This window comes from Gorilla gorilla, chromosome 3, assembly GCF_029281585.2.
Source record: "Gorilla gorilla gorilla isolate KB3781 chromosome 3, NHGRI_mGorGor1-v2.1_pri, whole genome shotgun sequence".
Lineage (NCBI taxonomy): Eukaryota > Metazoa > Chordata > Mammalia > Primates > Hominidae > Gorilla > Gorilla gorilla.
Genome location: NC_073227.2, coordinates 48,853,778 through 48,876,032, shown reverse-complemented (window position 1 = coordinate 48,876,032; position 22,255 = coordinate 48,853,778). Strand labels below are relative to the sequence as shown.

Sequence of the window (22,255 nt, the reverse complement as noted above, 5' to 3'; positions counted from 1 at the left end):
TGAACTCGCCAAGTTGACTGTAGAAGATGCGGGAAGGGGTGTGATCTAGGACCATACCTGATTTCTTTGATGCGTTGTTTATGTCTGTAGAAAATACATGCTAATAGAAGTAATAACTGTTCGAGGACAAAGTTATTAAGCCATGGAACAACTCCCTTTACATTTATGTTGTATCAAGACCTTGATTTAAGCCAGACACGGTGGCTCATGCTGTAATCCCAGCACTTTGGGAGGCCGAGTGCCCCCAAAGGATCACTTGAGGCTAGGAGTTTAAGACCAGCCTGGGCAACGTGGCAAAACCTTGTCTCTACTGAAAATACAAAAATTACCTGGGCATGGTGGCACATGCCTGTAATTCCAGCTACTAGGGAGGCTGAGGCACGAGAATCTCTTGAACCTGGGAGATGGAGGTTGCAGTGAGCTGAGATCGCGCCACTGCCCTCCAGCCTGGGTGACAGAGAAACACACTGTCTCAGAAAAAAAAAAAGACTTTGACTTTCTTTTCTTTGGTTCTCCAGTGTAGATGAGCAGACGTATCCATCCAGTGCAATCTTGTGTATTTGGCCATTTTTCCAAGATGTTTTCACCCTTCAGTACCCTTTCTGTCATTCTCAACTGGTTATGAGACCTTTGAGCATTTTTCTTTGTTCTGGCATGAAAATAAAGAATCAGACTAAGAAGAGAAGATGGGTTTAAGCCTTAATTTATATGGAATTATTCTACCTTTGTTCCCAGTTTATAAGAATCCATTCATAATTACTTTTTTTTTTTTTTTTTTTTGAAGATAGAGTTTTGCTCTGTCACCCAGGCTGGAGTGCAGTGTCACGATCTCGGCTCCCTGCAACCTTCGCCTCCCGGGTTCAAGCGATTCTCCTGCCTCAGCCTCCCAGATAGATGGGATTACAGGCATGCACCACTATGCCCCACTAATTTTTTGTATTTTTAGTAGAGACGGGGTTTCACTATGTTCGCCAGGCTGGTTTTGAGCTCCCGACCTCAAGTGATCCACCGGCCTTAGTGCTGGGATTACAGGCGTGAGCCACTGCGCCCGGCCCCGTAATTACATTTGAAGTTACTTCACATGCGGCATCCTCTGTAGTTCCAACAATTGATACTGTCTCATAAATATAAAATTTGTTCCATATGTATTTCAATTCAAAGAGGGTAACTTTCTTAGTAACTTTGCAGGAAATTCACTGAGCATTTTGAGAGCTAGAGAAGCCATTTCCTTATAGCTGTAAAGTAGAACTAAATACTGAGTTTCTGATAGGATTCTCTGCCCCCTTCTTCCAGCTGCAGAATTGTGAACTTGAAAGCTTAACAACATGTTTGTCAGAGAACTTGAGTTTTGAGATAACTTTGGTTTGGTTTTGGAAAAAAAAAATATATATATATATGTGTGTGTATATATATATATATATATGCATAGAAAATATTCCTTCTGCAGTCAGTATTTTGAGCAGATGGGAAAGGGCAGGAGTGACTTGAGCTTCCAGCCATTTCAATCTGGGTACCTTATAACATGGAAGCTTGTCTGGGGATGAATAAATTATAGCAGTTGGAATAATTATGATAGAGGACAAGCAGCAGCCGAGATCACAGTTGACAGTGGGGCCAAGTTGGCCTGATTCTGTCGTATCAGAGCATGCATCTGTTTGCCAGGTTACCTGAAAATGCTGTTTTCGAGGATTCTGGTGTGTTTTGTTTTTCATCGCCCTCCCTTTTAAAACACTGTAAGAGCCATCACCTGCTAGTGACCTTTTAGAAATAAAATGGCTGGGGCAGACGTCCGCATGGCTGCCGCTTCACATGTTGGGCATCCGTGTAAGATTTCAATTGAGCAAAAGGTTGTTTGGTTCTAAAGCATTTGCAGGTTGTAAATGCTCTTATTCTTGCATCTTGGTGGAACAGTTTCTAGCCAGCCCTGGGAGTTTGTCACCTGTAACGAGAATTATTCTACCATCTCAGCCAGTCGCAGAGTCCCTCAATTGGTTTACACTCTGCTGTTAACATCTTGAAAATGTTCATTGTTTTTTTGACAGAGAGCCTTGCATTTTCATTTTGCACTGGGCTCCACAAAGTGTTTAGCCAGTGCTGTCCACATCGTATGTTGCACCCTTGAAACAGATTGTCCTCTAGAGCAGGGGTTGGCAAATTTTTTCTGTAAAAGGCCAGTTTTAAAAAAAAATTTTTTTTTTTGAGACGTGGTCTCACTCGGTTACCCAGGCTGAAGTGCAAGTGGTGTGATCACGGCTCACTGCAGCCTTGACCTCCTGGGCTCAAGCAGTTCTCCTGCCTCAGCCTCCTGAATAGCTGAGACTCACACTTTACACACCACCACACCTGGCTATTTTTAAAAAAATTTTTTGTAGAGCTGAGGTCTCACTATGTTGTCCGTGCTGACCTCGAACTCCCGGGCACTGGCCACATATTAAATATTTGAGGCTTTTGGAGCCATATGGCCTCTGTTGCAACTACTCAGCTCTGCAGTTGTGGCACAAAAGGAGCTGTAGCCTCTGCCTAAGTGAGTGAGTGCGGCCGTGGTCCAATACTCTTCATTCACAAAACAGTCTGAGATTTGGGGGGATCATAATTTGCTGATCTCTGATTTGAAGGACCTGCATAGAACCTTTAATGACAATTCAAATAGGGATTTCGTCACTTGGAAGTAAGAAGGTTCAGTCATCTTTGGCCAGCTTTGTGTTGTGTTGAAAATTAGCCCCCAAAGAGAATTCCTGCAGAAGGTCAGGGTCTTTGGGGTATTTCTACACTTGAGCCTCTTTCTTTTTTAAGATGACATACTTGTTATAGTTGTCAAATATGGACAATAACAGGAAGCCAAAGTCAAATAATAATAATAGGGTGTTACAAAGCCGGGCACAGTGGTCCCCACCTGTAGTCCCAGCTGTTCTGGAGCCTGAGGTGGGCAAATCACTTGAGTCAAGGAGTTTGTGTCCAGCCAGGACAACATCTAAGACTCCGTGTCTTAACAAAAACAAAGCAGGATGTTACAGCAGTGGCGTTGCGGTTTTCGTTTTTTAAAGATTCTTCATCATATTCAATGAAAAAGGAAAAATGATGCTGAAACAAAGAGACAAACTGCCTATAAAAAGTAACCTGAGTAGCAGGGCACAGTGGCTCACGCCTGTAATCCCAGCACTTTGGGAGGCCGAGGCGGGCGAATCACCTGAGGTGAGGAGCTTGAGACCAGACTGGGCAACATGGTGAAACCCCGTCTCTACTAAAAATACAAAAATTAGCTGGGTGTGGTGGCGCCGAGTAATCTCAGCTACTCGAGAGGCTGAGGCAGGAGAATTGCTTGATCCTGGGAGGCAGAGGTTGCAGTGAGCTGAGATGGTGCCACTGCACTCCAGCCTGGGTGACAGAGCGAGACTCTGTCTAAAAAAAAAAAAAAAAAAAGTAACTTTAGTAAACAGGAAGAGTACATATTCTTTCAAACTGTATCAAGAAGTTAACTCCTGCCATTATACCCTAGTACCTCTGAGGGGGTGGGAGGAATGCTTTGTGGGCTCCCCAAAGGGCAGCTTTTCAGTCCATAACTGCCTCAGCAGGTATGGGAATGTGTTGTCTTGGGTCTTTTCCCTAAATGATAAGCAGAGGTTTATTTCTCTTAGAGTACAAATATAAAGAAAATTATCTGGGGATAAATCTTGATAGAAATCAATATACGAGGGAAATTTATATATTGATTTCTTCAGGAGCAGAGGAGCTATTTCTCATTTAGACAAATGTTCCAAAGAAGGAATCTAGTTAGGAGCTCTGGCAACATTGTTGTTGTTTCTGCTGGAGATGATCAGAGTATAGATTGGCTTTGCTTTTAAATAGAGTCATAAGAGATTAATAATCTTCTCAGAACTTGCCTCCTGCCTGTTCAGATGAAATATATGTTTTATTAACATTGTTTCGGCTGACATGAAAACAGGATATGAACCAAAGTCATTTTAAAAGTGCTGTCTGTGATGAGCAATAGCAGGAGAAAAAGGAATCCAGCCAACTCCCTACTGTTTGTGGCATCATTCCCTTAGCTTCTTACCAACCTGATCAGGAAGAAGGGAGTTCACTGTTTCCCCTACTTAGTTATTTATTCACATATTCAAGAATATTGATTGATTGCCTACTATGTGCCAGACAGTGGTAAGTGAACAGGCAGAAAGGTTCTTGCTCGCATGAGCTTTACTTTCTTGGTGGAGAGAGGGAAATAGGGTAGTTTCAGATGGCTGTGAATGTTGACAATGACTGGGGGATCCTCAGGGTTCTTTTGGAGGCAGTGATGATCAGGATGATGAGGGGAGGACCTGGGGGAAAAGCAGACCAAGCAGCCGAACAGCAAGCCCAGGCAGGGGCGGGCTTGTATGTTTCGGAGCAAAACGGTCCTAGTGTGGCTGGAGGCAGGGAGTTTGCGGCGGAGGGCGGGTGGGGGTTGGGAATTGTAAACAGAGGAGTCATGGAATAAGTGGCTGCTGAGCAGAGGATGAAAGGAAGGTAATTTAAACCAAACACAGCACTTAATTACCATCACGAGCTCCAGCAGTGGTGGAACCAAAAGTCCAATGGGGACAGAGAGAGAAAGGCAGAGCAGAGGCTACCTCCAGTGAGGGATGGGGTCCTGAGCAGAGCCAATTAACTGGGAGGGAGCCAGGCTCAGGTGCTAGGTGCCCCAGAGCTACACGGCAGGAAAGAGCCCAGCCAGCAGGCCTGTGTTCTGTTTGCAGATCTACCACCTGCTAGCTGTGGGCTTTGGAGCAAGTCAACTTAAACTCTCTGACCCTTCAATTCCTCATTTGTAAAATGAGTCGTGATGCTTCCCCCTGCAAGGTTATTGTGTGGCTTGGCGACAGTGCGCAGCAAGAACAGAGCCTGGCTAGACACAAGCAATCATAGCCAGGAGCCGCTACTGTTACTTGGTTAGTGGTAATCAGCCTTCCTAGGATTGGTGTCTGCTTTTCTTTAGGTATTATTGAGTTTACATTATACCAGAAATACTTGTATCTAGATGGAAGTTAACAAAATTCAGGACTGGGCATGGTGGCTCATGCCTGTAATCCCAATACTTTTTTGAGAAGCTGAGGTGGGTGGATTGCTTGACCCCAAAAGTTTGAGACCAACCTTTGCAACATAGTGAGACCTCATTTCTACAACAAATAAAAAATGAGCCGGGTATGATGGCAAACACCTATAGCCCCCGCTACTTGGGAGGTTGAGGCCGGAGGATTGCTTGAGCCAAGTAGTTTGAGGATGCAGTAAGCTATGATTGTGCTACTGCACTCCTGCCTGGGCAACAGAGCAAGATCCCATCTCTTTAAAAAAAAAAAAACAAGCAAAAACAACAAACAATTCAAATGAAGGCCATATATATTGGCTTTCCATGTTATCTACCCTAGTACTCCTTTGAACTGGCACAAAGAAAGCCCCTTGAAAATTCAGAAAGTGATTCACCATATCCACAAGAGGTCCTCCATGTGGCTGGTTACTCACCGTGGTTTTAAGTAGGAGTCTTGTCTGCACCTTGCCAGGAGTTTGTACCCTGATGGCATTCTGGCATGGAAACCACTGTGCTATCATTTTCCTTGCTCAGAATCAGTTCTGAATCCTTATGCGTTCCTGTGCTTTGTCAGGTAGGAGCCTTCTGGTGTCAAGGTGTTTTGTGTTGTTTTATTTTTTTGAGACCGTCTTGCTCTGTCACCCAGGCAGGAGTGCAGAGGCACGATCTCAGCTCACTGCAACCTCCGCCTCCCGGGTTCCAGTGATTCTCACGTCTCAGCCTCCTGAGTAGCTGGGACTACGGGTGTGCGCCACCATGCCTGGCTAATTTTTGTATTTTTAGTAGAGACGGGGTTTCATCATGTTGGCAGGCTGGTCTTGAACTCCTGGCCTCAAGTAATCCACCTGCCTCAGCCTCCCAAAGTGCTGGGATTACAAGTGTGAGCCACCATGCCTGACCTGGTATTTTTTATTTTTGTTTTACCATCTTGGCTTTCAGAAAGGAAGCTAACCCATGGTTTCACAGTTCAGGTAGAATTTATATAACGTTATCCTTTCATTATACCCTAAACTTTAAAGTTGAAACTGGAACATGGCGTGAATTATCTCTCACTTAATAACTAACTATAATTTGTGTGTGTATTCTTCTCTCAGATATTCAGAGATGCAAGATTTTTGCATTTGGTTTTTTGTTTTTTTTTTTTTAATCTGTGATATAGCACAGATGAAAGCTGAAGCTCATTAATTCTTAAAGTCTTCAAAGATGGACTTTTAAAAATACTCGTTTCCTGGTTGCTTTTAAATATCCTTTTTCCCTCCTCTTCATTAGTAAGCGGGCTGGTAACTATTGTGTCTTCCCTCCAATGGCATGAGAAAGTCCTTTGTTTAGAATAATGTGCCTTGAATTTCAATAACCTCAACCACTTTAACTCCTGGCTTTACACTTCTAAGTGCTGGAAGTCTAACTTTCCCATCATGGCGCTGCTGGGCAGGACAGTGAGGTGGGAGGGGAGCTTGCTTTGGAAAGGAAGGCACACTTGGTCAGAGACGGTTGTTCATGTCACCGGTTGATCCTGGGAAGGATAGAACCTTTCCCTGAGATGAATTCTCTAAATATCAACCAGAAATCAGATGGTAAATTTGCATAAATTTAGTATTCATTTCAGTTCAGAGGCCTTTCACCTGCGGCATGTAGATTCTAAAGGGACCTGGGATTGAGTTTCAAGAATCACTGAACTGTTCCAGCTCTGCCCGCTTCCAAAATTGTGTATAAAATTGTGAGTCTGTGCACTTTTTTTTTTTTTTTTTTTTTTTTGGAGTGTTTTCATCCGAGGGCCTTGATCCAAAACAGGTCAGGAACCTTTCCTTTCTCCTCTTGGAGCTCCCCTTCCCTCTCTCACATAGTGATTGGCCTGGCCTGCATTGTAAGGCCATACTCAAGCCGCCATCCTGTAGGAGCTTTATATGGATTAAATAATGGAATCTTATAGCACTCTCAGGACCTGAAGGCCTCTATGATTCCAATTTCACAGATGAAGAAACTGAAAAACAAAGAGGCTAAGGGCCCTGACCAAGGGCAGACAGCTGATAAATGACACACACACACACACACACACTCACACCCACCCACCCACCCACACCCACCTACCCACCCCTGAAGCTGGAGGGAAAAAATAAACTGTCAGACTCAGGAGCTGGTGCAAGAATTTTCATGATGTAAAGTTTTGCAGTGTTTACTTCCTTGTCCTGTGGATAATGGTGTGATGTGTGCTCAAAAGGCTAGAGAGATGGCCAGTGATGAAAGACAAACATCAAAAAGAAGCATGCAACAGAGACTTCTGCAAAAATGGAGTGAGAAGTCTACTGGCAAGCCCTTGCCTCGCGTGCTCAGTTTGTGAAAAGTGGACAGTTGTGCGCAGCATGAGAAGTAGGTGGCTGTGCCAGGGAACAGGAGATGGCGTCCTCTTCCAAAAAGCTGGAATAGACATTGTCATTCTGGTGTGCTGGTTTTTTTTTTTTTTTTTTGAGGAATTTCCTTTTCATTTGGATTCCAGTTACACATGCCAAGTACTTCTGTTATTTCAGGCTTATATTAATGAAAACATTGCCAATTACTCCGGCATTTATTTTCCCAAGGAACAGCCACGGAGAGCATGCTGATCAGGCAGCCTTGGGGTGTGCGGCTCATGTGGAATTAATCTTGGGATTTAATTCTTCCCCCTGGCATCTTGTGCAGTGAGAAGGGAGTAGACTTACGCCTGGCACTAAATTTAGCCTTCTCCACTCTCAGACTGGTTTGTCTTGTGCAGAAGCCCAGCTTTGGACTGATGTTTTCTTCCCAGCAAATTTACAAGGTGCTGAATTGGTGGAGCTGCTGGCACTGTCTGTGACTCTTCTGGGTTTCTGAATGACATTTCAAATATCACTCTGCGGTCTCTTATTTATGGCTGGTTTTCACTTTGATACTTAAATCAAGCAGTGTTTATTAACCCCAAATGAATTAACTGTGTTAAAAGTTTGCAGTAGCATTTTTTCCAAGTCTGCTTTCAGGGAAAAACACAGTAGCTACATCTTGATGGTATGTTTTTAAGTGAATCACTAGCAGTGGATCTGATTTAAAATATCCAAGACTACAAAAATAATTATACACAAAAGAAACAGGTTGTATTCTCAGATTGTTAGATTTTTAAAGTTTTTGTCACACACTACAGATAGGCTTTTTATTAAAAATAAGAAATTGAAAACATTTGGTTTAATTAAAAGCAAGTCAAAGCACTAACATACCCTTTTCTGATAAAAATCTGAGCACTAAGAAGTTCCTAGCACATCCATTCTGAGATTAGGAACCCAAGAATTAGGGAGGTTGTGTGACTTGCATAATGTTACCCAGCTGTGGATTCAGACTGGGACCAGCATCCAGGTCTCTGGGTCCTTTGCTGATCTTGTAAATTGCTACCCAAGCCTGGCTTTGATAGGTGGAACCGAGTAGCACAGAGGGACCTGAGCCAAGGGGTGACTCTCCAGCATCCTGTATCAGCTGGGGTCCAGCAAACCTGAGCAGAGGGCCCCTGCCACTCCCCCAGGTGACTGTCCTTCTGTGGGAGACAGTCCATCTCAAATGCTGCCCAGCACAACCCAGCCGAAGAGATGAAGCTATTGGATGACACAGTGATAATAGCTGTTAACGTTGCAGGTTATTGCAGCTTTGTTACATGCCCAGCACTCCCATACACATGTCGTCCCATTTAACTTCATGCTTATAATGCCCCTGAGCATTATGAGCATGAGCAGGTGTCCTTATCCCCTCTTCAATGATGAGGAAACAGGTTTTGTGGGGCATACCATGTAACACAGTGTGCCTGGCACACAGAGGGGCCCTGGAAATCTATGTTGAGTAAATAAAGAGAAGGTAAGCAGTGTACTTGAAGGAATGTGGCTACCCATCTGGATTTGAGCACAGCTGTGTCTGCCTCTTCAGCCCAAAGACCCTCTTAGGAATTTTTAGCCACCTCTTTCCCTACAAAAGTTCACCAAAAGAGAGGAATGTTCCCTGTTCCTCTAAAACCCTAGGTTCTTGGCCAAACCCTTTGGCCCTACCTTGAATACCTGTGCGTAGGGACTGTGTTTGCCATTTAGGAGACAAACCATTAGGGGGCTCTGCAGGACTGTGTAGAAGGGTGGAGTACCCATCATGGGTGCATCTAAGACTAGAATTCGAGTCCTGCAGCCTACTGTCAAACTCTCTTCCCCATGTAGTAGCTGTGTGACCTTGGCCAAGCGTCTCAGCCTCTCTGAACTTGTTTCCTCATCTGTCAGAACAGTAATACTGACCTTGTCCAGTTACTGTTAGGGGCCAAACAGAGCTCAATAAAGGGTAATTGGTGGCTGGTGTTACTGTAATCATTAATATTAGTCCTGTTAACTGCCCTGGGGCATGCTGATCACAATGGCTTTCCTTCAGTACTGAGGTAGATATTTGCATATTTTATCACAAAAGTCAAATGTGCTTATTGTATAATTTTCAAAGAGATAAAGTAAAATCCTCCATAATCCTCTTTCCATATTACAGTTGACAGTTCGGGTATTATATTCCAAGTTTTTTACTGTGTATATATTAAAATACACATGCAAACATTTTGTTGTTTTTATAAGACCATGCATTTACAGCTTGGCTTTGTTTTTGCTCCACTTACTAGTGTGCCATAGTCATTGTTCCGCCTCAGGGTGAGCAGCTCTTCCTTTCCACTTAATGACTTTGTGGTTCACTGTCTGGTGCACTTGGCATTTCATGCCATGATTTTAGCTCCATCCCTGCAGGGCCCTGCTGGCCGCTCCATGACCCTGGCCATAGAGTGCCTGAGAGAACGGGTTTCTGTAAACATTGGGTTTCTTCCTTTCCTCCTCGTTGTCTGTCCAGTGCTCCATGCCTCTTCGGTCTAGTTGCTCTGTGTATGGTGCATGCAAATCGGCTGTGACAATGCCAGAAGGGAATGGTGTGAGCACCATGGGTCAGGGGGTTAAGTGACTTCATTAGGGTCCCAGGCAGCTCAGGACAGCTCTGGGTAGCTCATGGAGGGAACTCCAAGAGTGTGGCCCCAACCAGACTTGCACTGTGTTCCTCTCTCCATTCCATTCCTCTCTTTCCTGGGACGTCTCTGATCTCTCCCCCTTTGAGCTGTCATCTCCTGTCTCTCCCGCTTCCCACCCGCCCTTGACCTGTGCTGCCTCCCTCCCTCCCTGTTGCCCTGTAAGGATGCATCTCAGGAAAGGTGCCTGGATTCCAGTGATGTGGCTCTGTTAATAGAGTGTCAGGAATGTCGGTAAAACAGGTAAGGCTATGTCCATGCCGTTGTTTCTGTATGTTTTTTATTGGGAGCAGGTGGAACTGGAAAATGAAGACACGTCCTCTGCCAGTGTTTACTGCAAACAGTTTCCTGTATTTGACTGTGATATTTTAAGCTTGATTACCTCCCCCAGTTGATATGTTGCCTCTGTAAATTCAGCTGGCATCTCTTGGCTTCATCGTAATGTGGCTCAAAATACACACTTCTGGGCGATACAGTTGACCTAAAATAAGCACGGAAAGCCTATTAATTGCTGCAGAGTTGGGAAATGAGATGAGCTGTCAGTGCTCAGACTCGCTGTTAACGGGGCTGTGTTATTTGCGGGATGCCGTGTGAATGATAACGTGTTGTTTCTGCTCTGTTCCCTCACGCCTTCCCGGATTCAGAGAGAGGTAACCGGCCGATTTTCACTTCTCCCCCCTTCGTGGTGTCTTAACGTGTCTGGCAAAGCTCACTTGCTTTCTTCATGTCGCATTGCCATCCTCACAACCATCCTTGTCTTTGAAAGGCAGAACTTTTGTTTTGTTTTGTTTTGTTTTGTTTCGCCTTTTATCACCAGCATTTAAAACAGAGTCTGGAATTGCGTCTGCGTTCCTCATTCTCTACTGTGTTTGACCCTGGTTGTGGAAGGTGATGGGCTGAGTGATTAAGTCTAACACCAATGTGGTCACTCACTAACAACTGAGAAAAATCTCATCAGTGTGCCAGGGAGTGAATGTGATGGAAATAGGTTATGTGCCATGTTGTAGAAGGAGGCTTTTCATGCTTCTGGAAAAATTAATATCATGGCCGGGCGTGGTGGCTCACGCCTGTAATCCTAACACTTTGGGAGGCCGAGGTAGGTGGATCACTCGAGGTCAGGAGTTCAAGACCAGCCTGGCCAACATGGCAAAATCTCATTTCTACTAAGAATACAAAAAATTAGCTAGGCGTGGTGGTGGGCACCTGTAATCACAGCTACTTGGGAGGCCTAGGCAGGAGAACCACTTGAACCTTGGAGGCAGTGGTTGCAGTGAGCCAAGATGGCACCACTGCATTCCAGCCTGGGTGACAGAGGGATACTCTGTCTCTAAATAAATAAATAAATAAAAAAGAAAAATTAATATTAGTGCTTATATTACATATTCTCTAGAATTTGATTGGTAAGGGTTGGCACTAGGCTACTAGCCTAGCCAGAAGCACTGATTCAGTTTCAGTGTCAATTATTAGCCAAAATATATGGTCCCCCCTCTCCACCACAAGAAGGATAGAACCACAGAAAAGACATCCCTATGAAACAAGAGATTTTGACCTCAGTTGTGTTTTTCCAGTGCTCTGCATGTCCGCCTGCCCGTTTGATTGACTGGGGACTTTAAGCTCCACGATTCCATAGCTCTACCACTTAATAAAAACTCCACTTTTGATGGAAGAAGGGAATTTGGAGATAATCCTCCTTGAATGAATGATGGTGGTTCCTGCTGGGCAAAGTGGAGAGACACGAAGGCAGATCTCCTCTTTGTGTCGGAGCTGGTGTCATGTAACCTCTCTGCCTGGTTGGGAGCTGGAAGTGATAGTCCTCAGCCGGTATTTCCTGCCACACTGGTGTTGTGACTGCCCTCTGCTGGTGGCTGTTTTCCCCTGTGATGTGCTGCTGTCATAGTCCAGTGGTTAAGAGGGAGAGACAGCATAGAGTGGGCGGTGACACCTGCAGGGCTAGTCTTCCAGAAAGTGTGATTAGGAGAATTTGCAGGTTTCACTGACTTTTTAAATCACTTTGAGGAGACCCTGGCGGGGGCAGGTGGTGGAAGGTTCTGGAGGATGAGGGCTGTGCATGTGGATGTGAGCTCCTTCATGTAAAATAACAGCCAGTCCCATCAGAGTCAATGGTGAGGACATTTTCGGGTGTTCGCTAGTTCCTATCCTCCTTGTTTATGTGAGTGTCCTCGCTGGGAGGCAGTTGCTCTGAATATTAACAGCAGGACCCTGTTCTAGAGAGGGCTACAGATTCTAGTTTGCCCAAGCCACCTCGATAATTGCAGGTGGTAGAATATCAGATCTGCTATTTACACACTCTGTGTCTCATGAGCGTGCCTGATGAAGAATTCCCTGCTAAGCCTGTGTGTTTACCCAGGTGATGAGTACCTGGGATGCTCCTTTCAGAGGCTAAAAAACTTAGCATCTTTTTAAGCTTGCAAAGAAGGAGAAAGTAAGTTAAGCTTACCACGCGAGAGCCTGAACTTTGTGAAATTAGTGATGCCTGCATGTGATACATGTGACATTGGGTTGAAAAGAACAGAAAACATGTGTGTGTGTTGCGGGGGGTCATTCTGGATTGGCCATCTGGAAAGATGAAGTTTCTTATGTACTTTCGCTTCCTGATTCCTCCCACTCTCAAAACAAGATTTTTTCAAAGTGCAGTCAGAATATAAAAGCATCCAGTCTTGAAAACAGGACTCATTCTTCCTCCAGACCTTGTACAGACTGTCAACAACCCACATTTTTGTATAGGCCAGGAACCCTATAATTACACCGTGTTCTCATGTGGGCTTACCTTTTGAATTCTATTTTGGATCTCATGCTAGGCCCTGCACAGGTGAAACAAAGAGGAGAGAAAGCCCTTTGTCCTAAAGTGCCAGAAGTGCGATGTTTGGATCCAATCCCTTTGCTGCTGTCTTATCCTTATTTGCAGATGGGACCTGCCCTTTGCAATAGCATCAATAGAAAGATAAGCTGGGAGGGAAGGGTCATTGGGTACATTTTAGCAAGTCTTAGTATAATTCATATGAGTGCAAATATTTATTAAAAAACACCCCTCGTGGGGCCAGGTGCAGTGGCTCATGCCTGTAATCCCAGCACTTTGGGAGTCCGAGGTGGGCGGATCACCTGAGGTCAGGAATTCGAGACCACCCTGGCCAACATGGCGAAGCCGCGTCTCTACTAAAAATATAAAAATTAGCCAGGCATGGTGTCAGACGCTTGTAATCCCAGCTACTCGGGAGGCTGAGGCAGGAGAATTTCTTGAACCTGGGAGGCAGAGGTTGCAGTGAGCTGAGATGGCACCACTGCACTCCAGCCTGGGCAACAGAGCAAGACTCCATCTCAAAAAGAAAAAAGAAAAATCCCTCATGGATAAAGAGACAGTATTTCAAAGTAGGCTTTTTGTTTGACTTCTTTTTCCTCATTTATAATGTGGTACCTACCATTTATTGAATGCCTATCATGTGCCAGCCTTCACAAATTCCCTCAATAAAACATGCCATGTATTTGACCTGAGCAACTGTGATTGATGTGAAAGATGTTATCAAATTGTGGATACTTGGTAAGGAATCCCAACAACAGAGAATTGGTGAGAGATTGAGTGTAATGTGACTCTTAACAGAAAAGGACAGGTGAGTTCCTGCCAGTTACATGGGCTCTGGTGCAGCTGACAAGGTCAACTTGTTCTGTGCCGCTCCAGAAAGCAAAACTAGATCCTACAAGCAGAAGTTACAGGGAGGCAAGGTTGCGTTCATCATTTAGAAAAAATATATTTTGAGCCAGGTGTGGTGGCACATGCCTCTAGTCCCAGCTACTTGGGAGGCTGAGACGGGAGGATCGCTTGAGTCTAGGAGGTCGAGGCTACAATGAGCTGTGATTGCACCACTGCACTCCAGCCTGGCCAACAGAGTGAGACCCTGTCTCAAAATAATAAAGTGAAAAATAGTATATAAAAATGTTTTAAGAAGACATATATATATTATTCACTGGAGCTTTCCACCAACAGAACAGGCTGATTTATTAAAGAAACGAGATGTCCTATCATGGAAATACTCTAGGTACCACCTGCTGGTGCTGCTGTAAAAGGGACTTTGAAAAGTTAGCCTGAGTCACAGCTAAGAGGTCTGTAGATGCCTTTTGGAAGAGAGGTAAACACATAAGCAAATTCCACTTACACTAAGAGAGTTGCAAAGGAGAGATTTAGGGAGAGAATAAGTAGTTCTGGCTATTTTTTAAAATAGAGCCTGCTTTTGCCAGACATGGTGGCCCACACCTGTAATCCCAGCACTTTGGGAGGCTGAAGTGGGTGGATCACTTGAGGCCAGGAGTTCGAGACCAGCCTGCCCAATGTGGTGAAACTCCATCTCCACTAAAAATACAAAAATTGGCAAGGCGCGTGGCTCACGCCTGTAATCCCAGCACTTTGAGAGGCCGAGGCAGGCGGATCACGAGGTCAGGAGATCGAGACCATACTGGCTAACATGGTGAAACCCCGTCTCTACTAAAAATACTAAAAATTAGCCAAGTGTGGTGGCACGCACCTGTAATCCCAACTACTCAGGAGGCTGAGGCAGGAGAATTGCTTGAACCCGGGAGGCGGAGGTTGCAGTGAGCTGAGATCACGCCACTGTACTCCAGCCTGGGCGACAGAGTGAGACTCCATCTTAAAAAAAAAAAAAATTAGCCGTGTGTGGTGGTGCACACCTGTAATCCCAGCTACTCAAGAAGCCAAGGCATGAAAATCACTTGAACCCAGGAGGTGGAGGTTGCAGTGAGCCGAGATCATGCCACTGCACTCCAGCCTGGGTGACAGTCAGAATATGTCTCAAAATAATAACAATAATAATAATAATAACAAAGCCTACTTGAATAAAGAATCATTTATTCATTCCATAAAGATGGATTAAGCCCCTACTGAGTGATTAGAATGCTATATAACTGAGAATATATAAAAGCAATCTTTGGTCCTCTTTATTTTTTTAATTAAGAAATTTGAGGCTGTCAGATAAGGTGTATTAACACTGTCATTTTTCTCCAGCAAAACTCTATCTTGGTCCTCTGGGAGAGTAATTACTGAGGAAGACAGCCAAAAAGACAGGAATGAAAAGAGTTGGAAACACCAGGGCTCAGTAAGCAGGTGGCAACAGGTACTTGATTCCTGGTACTAGCTTCTGTCACCATTTAAAGAAGAGACACTAGAAACTATAGCTATAACCCTTCCACTTCCTGGCTTATAAAAGAAAACGCAATGATTCTCATGACTGCAGGCGTTAAATGGAGTGAGACTCCATGTATGGGCAGCAGATGGCTCCTGGCCTAGCCTTGTAAATGGCTAGGGAATGGCATGAGCTGGAGCAGAGAGCAGAAATGGGTCTTGCTGCCAAGTGTCAGACAGATAGTGTCTGATGATCGCAGGTGGTAGAATTTCAGATAACCACAGGTTCCTGGGAATCTAGAAGCTGTTGGAAAAACTGGGAGCGATGTTCTTTCTGGCCCTTGGAGATCTTTTGGGCCAGCTGTGTGGTTTTACAGACGAGATGCTGAAGCCTGGAGCCTGCGTGGCTGTGTGAGGCACCCGGTTAATGAGTATGGCTCCTAGCCTGTCTGAGATGGGACCCTCCTGGTGCTCTGGAAGCCAGAAGTGCTAACGAAAGGATAGCCCTCAAGGGCTCCCAACCTGAAGGCTCCTCAAAGGTGCCTGCAGTGGACCAGCCAGCCCCCGTGTCCCATGCAGCAACAGAGCTGGCTACGGGCCCTGCCTGCTTGGCTGCCTGACGCCTGATGGCCGTGTGGCACCCGACACACTCTTTCCTCCCCAGCCCACATGCTCGGCCTGAGCTGATCGCACCAGTTTAGGTTTGCACAGTCTGTCAGGAACACCCTGAGTGTGGAGGTGTGTTTACTACAAAGCAATTTCTTCTCCCCCTCAGAATACAAGAAAATGAAGGAACTACCCTGTTGCTCTTACGTATGACCATAGTGGCTTTAGCATCATAACTCTGGGATTGGGGAAAAACCCAGCTGTGTAAAAAACTAATGGGTGACATTTTGATCACTGTGGAAGCCAGCTGATGGGATATAGAGTTTGTTTACTATCTTCTCAATTTTTATGTGTGTTTGGAAAGTTCCAGAAGGAGAAGTGTAAAAAACAGAAAGGAGAGAGATGGATGAACTCTGTTCTTTTAACTCCTGTACTCCTCAGGCTGGGCCCCAAACTCCTTCTCCCAGGTAAGGGTCCAGGAGGCCACGGTCACTGCAGACCTCCCTGTGGCTGAGACCACCTGGCCTGTCTCCCACTGTTCTGGAAAGCTCTCTACCCCTTTCCCTCAACCCCGTTTCTTTGATATCTTTGGGACCAGCCTCTACTGGGCTTTTCCTGCCCTCTTCCCCAGTAATTTTTTTTCCACCTTCTCATTGGACCTCCTGCCTCAAACAAAGCCTCTAATGTCTTTCTTCCCCAGTCGCCAGGCCTTGGTTTGACATGTTTTTTGTTTGTTTGTTAGTTTGTTTTTGAGATGGAGTCTTGCTGTGTTTGCCTAGGCAGGAGTGCAGTGGTGCAATCTCAGCCTACTGCAACCTCCATCTCCTGAGTTCAAGTGATTCTCACACCTCAGCCTCCCAAGTAGCTGGGATTACAGGTGCGCACCACCGCACCTGCCTAATTTTTGTATTTTTAGTAGAGATGGTGTTTTGCCATGTTGGCTAGGCTGGTCTTGAACTGACCTGATGAGATCCACCCGCCTTGGCCTCCCAAAATGCTGGGATTACAGGCATGAGCCACCGCGCCCGGCCAGCTTTGTCTTTTCATGCTCCACACTCTCACCTGCTCCCCCGACTTCACCCACCTCCCAGATCCATGTCTCCTGCCCAGACCGCAGGCCTCAGCGCAGGGTCCCAGCACCCACCTGCTTGGTGGGCCTCGTCACCTGGTGCTCCTCAAGCACAAGCACCCCACACGTCTTGTCCACCCTGGAGCTCATCAGCTTCCTGCACCAAACCAGCCCTCCTTCCCTCCCCCACTCCAGTGATGGGGTGCTTAGCTGTCCTAGCAGGGACCCCAGAGTTATTCTTAATCCCCTCCCTCATCCACGTCTCTCACACATCTGCCACTCCTGCCAGCTATCCTTCCAACACCTCTTCCATCTGTCTCCTCTGCCCTGTTCTCACAGATGCTGATTTAGCCTGCACTTTGCTCATCCCTCTGCGCTGGACCACCGCAGTGGCCCCCAGCAGTCCCCTTGCCTTGGCCGGCTTTGTCCCACCAAACAAATCACATGGGGTCACCTGTAATATTGCAAGACTGGGATGGCTCGGAGTAAGGGCCAGTCCAGGCAAGACACAAGGCACTGTGCAAACTGAGTACAGACTCCTGCACAGCACCCCTGCAGCCGCACCTGAGCCTCACCACAGTGCCTGGGGCATATGCATGGGGCAGCTGGGAGTTCTCGCAAACAACTGGGGGGCCTTCTGACCTCCCTGCCTTTGCTCATACCTGTTTCAATGTTCTTTGAACCGTCTGCTGCCTTCTTACTGTGATGAGGTCCTTCTTACACTTAAAGAAGCAGCTCAAACCTCATTGCCCGTCTGTAACATTAGACGGGCTTGCAAGGCTGGAACCTTATCTGTTTGAATTTGCCTCACTGGTTCCTGATACATAATATCAGCTAGAAGGTGCTTGTAGAAGTGAATTGAATTTTTTTTTTTTTTTTTTAGACGGAATCTTGCTCTCTCACCCAGGCTGGAGTGCAGTGGTGCGATCTCAGCTCACTGCAACCTCCACCTCCCGGGTTCAAGCGATTCTCCTGCCTCAGCCTCCTGAGTAGCTAGGACTACAGGCGCCCGCCACCACACCCGGCTAAGTTTTTGTATTTTTAGTAGAGACAGGGTTTCACTGTGTTAGCCAGGTTGGTCTCGATCTCCTGACCTCATGATCTGCCACCTTGGCCTCCCAAAGTGCTGGGATTACAGGCATGAGCCACCACGCCCGGCCTTTAATGAATTGAATATTTTTAAAAATATCAGTCTTTAATACCACACCATAAAATCCAAATGGCAGTTGCATTCATTTCCTATTGTTGCTGTAACAAATGGCCACAAACCGAGTGGCTTAACGCCACACCACTTGATTCTTTTCCGTTTCTGGAGGTCAGAAGTGTCAAATCCCAGTGTTGGCTGGGCTGTGTTTCTTCCAGGGGCTCTCGGGGAGAATCCGTTTTCTTGCCTTTTCCAGCTTCTCGAGGCTGCCTGCATTCCTTGGCCCCTGCCTCCTGTTCTTTCCCCTAGGAAGAAAATGCCTCCCTCCTTCCCTTGTGAATTTGCTGGGCCCACCCAGATAGTCCAGAGTAACATCCCTATCTCACCTTCATTGATCACATCCGCCAAGCCCCTGTTGGCATGTAAGGGAACATAGCCACAGGTTCCTGGGATGTGGGGAGGGATCATGACTCTCCCGCAGCAGCCCTTTTCAGAAGTCAGGTGCCGAAAAGGCAGGCTTTTCACACAGGCAAGTGATGCTTGGATTTCGTCTTAAATCAATGAAATTCGATCGCTTGTATATTTCATTGTCCATAGATGAAGTCGCTCGACTGGTCTGTGCTCTAGGCCTGAAAGAAAGGCCTCACTGCCTCTTACAGATCTCCATATTTAGGGACTCGGGATATGTTACATGAGAGTGAAATGGGAAATGCACAAATCTCTTGACCTCTACAGTGAGGAGAAGACACCTGTTTTATCCTGGGAATTGATGAAGCCTCTGGAGGGTTAGTTACCGGACTCACCCACTGTCGTGGACTGACAGATTGCTGCCTCCCTAATCTATTAGCCTCTACCTTGGAGGAAACAACAAAAGATAAGGCTGTAAAAAAAAAAAGTGAGAATTCCTCCCAAAAAAGCCTGAGGCTGCTGAGTTTCTCCCTGGGGAAGCTGTGGGTTCCAGATGGTTGCCCTTAAGGCATCAGTCACCTTGCTCTGCGCCAGAGGAAAATGAAGATTAATAATCATAATTTTTTAAAGTTAAGCCTAAAAGGCTGCCTATGAAAGAACCAAGGCACAGAGGGCACAAAGCCGAAGTTCGATAGGAATAATCCATTGCTTATTGACCAGGGCCTGTTCATCCGCCGTGTGGGTAACTTTGGGATGTTGCACTCTGGGGCCTGCCAGCCACCATGGAGAGGCTGATGGATCTTGGAGGCTTCTATCAGAGAATGTCAGAGCCGGGTAGGGACTTGGAAATCATGTTTTTCAACCCCTTCACTTAAAGATGAGGTGAAATTCCATGCCCAGGGTTGTATAGCTAAGTGGAAGCAGGGCTGAGACTCGAATGTGGGTGGCCAGAATCTCAATGCCTGGCCCTTCTGGCTGCAGCTGTCTCTTAGAGGACAGACACAGGTGACACCTGTAACAGTAACTACAAAAGATATGATATAACGACCTCTTCTTTGTAGCACAGAATGTAAATACCGTGGGCATTTTGATACAAGCAGGGTCCTGGGGCCAGAGGACCAGGCGGACCGTTGAGCTGGGCTAGGCTGAGTAGATGGGCGTGAGCTGGACAGTGTGGGGAGGGCCACTGGCCACCACGTGAGGGAAGACACCACTACGAGCGGACACCAAGACCCACCTCTTCTGGAGCAGCGGGGAGTGCCGTGCAGTGGGAGGAACATGCTGGAAAGTTGGTGGGACAAATTTTGGAACTCTTAAAATCCACCCAGAGGTTTTTGGACTTTGTGTGGTTGACCACAGGGAGCTTTGGGGAGATTTGGCCTCACGAAGATGGTGGCTGCACATGGAAATTGGAAGGATTGGAGTTGTGTGCCGGGAGACGTGGTGTATTTCTGAAGGACCCTTTAGGGAGGAGAACCAGAAGCAAGGCATCCCTTGAGTGTGATCTCCAAAAGGGATGTCTTCTGTCCATTTCTTACGTGTTGCCTTGGTGGTGGTTGAGGCTGGATGGGAAGGCCACAGTGTGGAGAAGACTGTGCTCACCCCTCAAAGTCTCGGCCCAGTGACTTGCCCCAACCCACCCCCGAGCCCAGTCGTGGAACCCATTCAGTACTGAGCAAGGGCCAACTTTCCCAACAGGAAGGAGGGATGTGTGCCACAGGCCCACACTTGTACTCAGCCCGCAAACATGTATTAGTACCGGTGATACGCCAGGCCTGAACTAGACGCTGGGATGAGTTAGGCACAGTCGTCTTCATGGAGCTGCAGAGTGTTGAGGGGAAGACACACTCAGACACTTGCTGTGCCCCCATGTATGTACTGTGTGTGCGAGGAACCTTCCAGGCTCTCACCCATCTTCAGCTGAGTCCTGGCAAGGGGTTGGAGATGGCCTGAGCACAGGCAGGGAGGCGAAGAGCAGCTTAGAATGGCTGCGTGGTGAGGGGGCTGGAAATGGAGGGATGGATGCCAGAAATTTCCAGGAGGTGAAACAGGACGAATGTGGGGATTGGGTGTGGCACGTGAGGCAGGGGGAGTCCGGTTCTAGCATGGAGGACACTGAGCTAGAACGTGAGGAAGCAGGAGTAGGTTGGGAGGAGAAATGTTGGGGTCATGTGTGGATTGCCGGTGATTAAAGCGTCATGGGGCAGCCAGGTGAGGTGCTGCTGAGCTGGAGCCTGGGCTTAGGGAGCCCCACTGCAGGGCTGCCTGGGGCATGGCGAGGTGAGGTTGCGAGGCAGGGTTTTCCGGCCAGACCTTCACGATGGCCAGTTGCCTGCCATAGTAAATCCCTGTCCCTTCCCAAGGCTGCCAAGGCTTTCTTGGGGAAAGTATCCATCATAGTCTATGAAAAGGCTGCCAGGTCTTACCTTAAGAGAAATAATTTAAAAATTCCTCTGTAGTTATATCTCCAGACAGTATCCTGGCTTAGCATCAGATGCAAATAAATCACTGTGATCCATTCCTAGATGGGTAAAGCTTGGTGTGTGTGTATATATATATATATATATATATATATATATATATATATATATATATATATATATATATATGTAAAAACACTTTCATCTTTGAACTGCTGTCTTCCAATGTTAACATTGAGAAATACAGTCGTATCGCATGGTTCTTTTGAAGCCAAGTAATGTCACAGTCAGTATCCTTTTTATCAGTAGAAAAAATGCGAACACCCAACGTCGGCTACATGCTCACCAAGGTGTCTCAGCAAGCAATAAATAATGCGCCGCCGCTGCCATCGCTCTGAGATCTGGAGTCTGAGACGTGTTTAAAACAATCAAAGGCCTTTGATAGGACTGCAGTCCATGGTGTCTCTTTGTGTTCTGACATTCCCTGTGATTGCCCTTCAACTGTCTCAGTCAGCTGTGGGCTGGTCCATTGTTTGTGCACATGTTTATACATCAGAGCCTATTGTTTGCTTCCGCTGCGCCACTGTCTGTGTCATTATATCATCATGCGATTCATGCGCTCCTCAAGCCTTTCTGTTTTCTAATCATAACACCGGTTATTACACTAGATAGAAGGGTTCTGTGAAATTCAGTTTTCACTAAGGGTTGTTAGAGATTCCAAGAGTTCAACAGACTGGGTTTTGAAGTTACGGGTTTTTTTTTGTTTTTTTCAGAGGGAGTTTCGCCCTTGTCCCCCAGGCTGGAGTGCAGTGGCACAGTCTTGGCTCACTGTAACCTCTGCCTCCCGGGCTGTTCAGGCGATTCTCCTGCCTCAGCCTCCCGAGTTGCTGGGATTACAGATGCCGGCCACCACGCCCAGCTAATTTTTTGTATTTTTAGTAGAGACGGAGTTTCACTGTGTTGGCCAGGCTGGTCTCCAACTCCTGAACTCAGGTGATCCACCCACCTTGGCCTCCCAGTGCTGGGATTACAGGCGTGAGCCACCACACCCATCTTTTTTAAAAAAAAATTTTAGAGGCTAAGTCTTGTTCTGTTGACCAGTCTGGAGTGCAGTGGTACGATTATAGCTCACTGCAACCTCAAACTCCTGGGCTCAAGCAGTTCTCCCACCTCACCCTCCAGAATAGCTGGGACTGCAGATACATGCCACTGCACCTGGCATTTTTTGTTTGTTTTTTGTTTTTTTTTGGTTTTTGGTTTTTTTTGACAGTGGTTTCACTGTGTTGCCTGGTTCGAGAGCTGGTCTCAAACTTCTGGCCTCAAACAATCATCTTACCTTGGTCTCTCAAAATGTTGGGATTACAGACATGA

General features: G+C 46.3%; 1 protein-coding gene across 26 annotated transcripts in view; it reads left to right on the top strand.

The window, feature by feature from the left end:
* The window catches only part of APBB2 (amyloid beta precursor protein binding family B member 2), a 398,493-nt gene that overhangs the window by 357,764 nt on the left and 18,474 nt on the right, over positions 1 to 22,255 (top strand). The gene's annotated exons all lie outside the window — the stretch shown is intronic.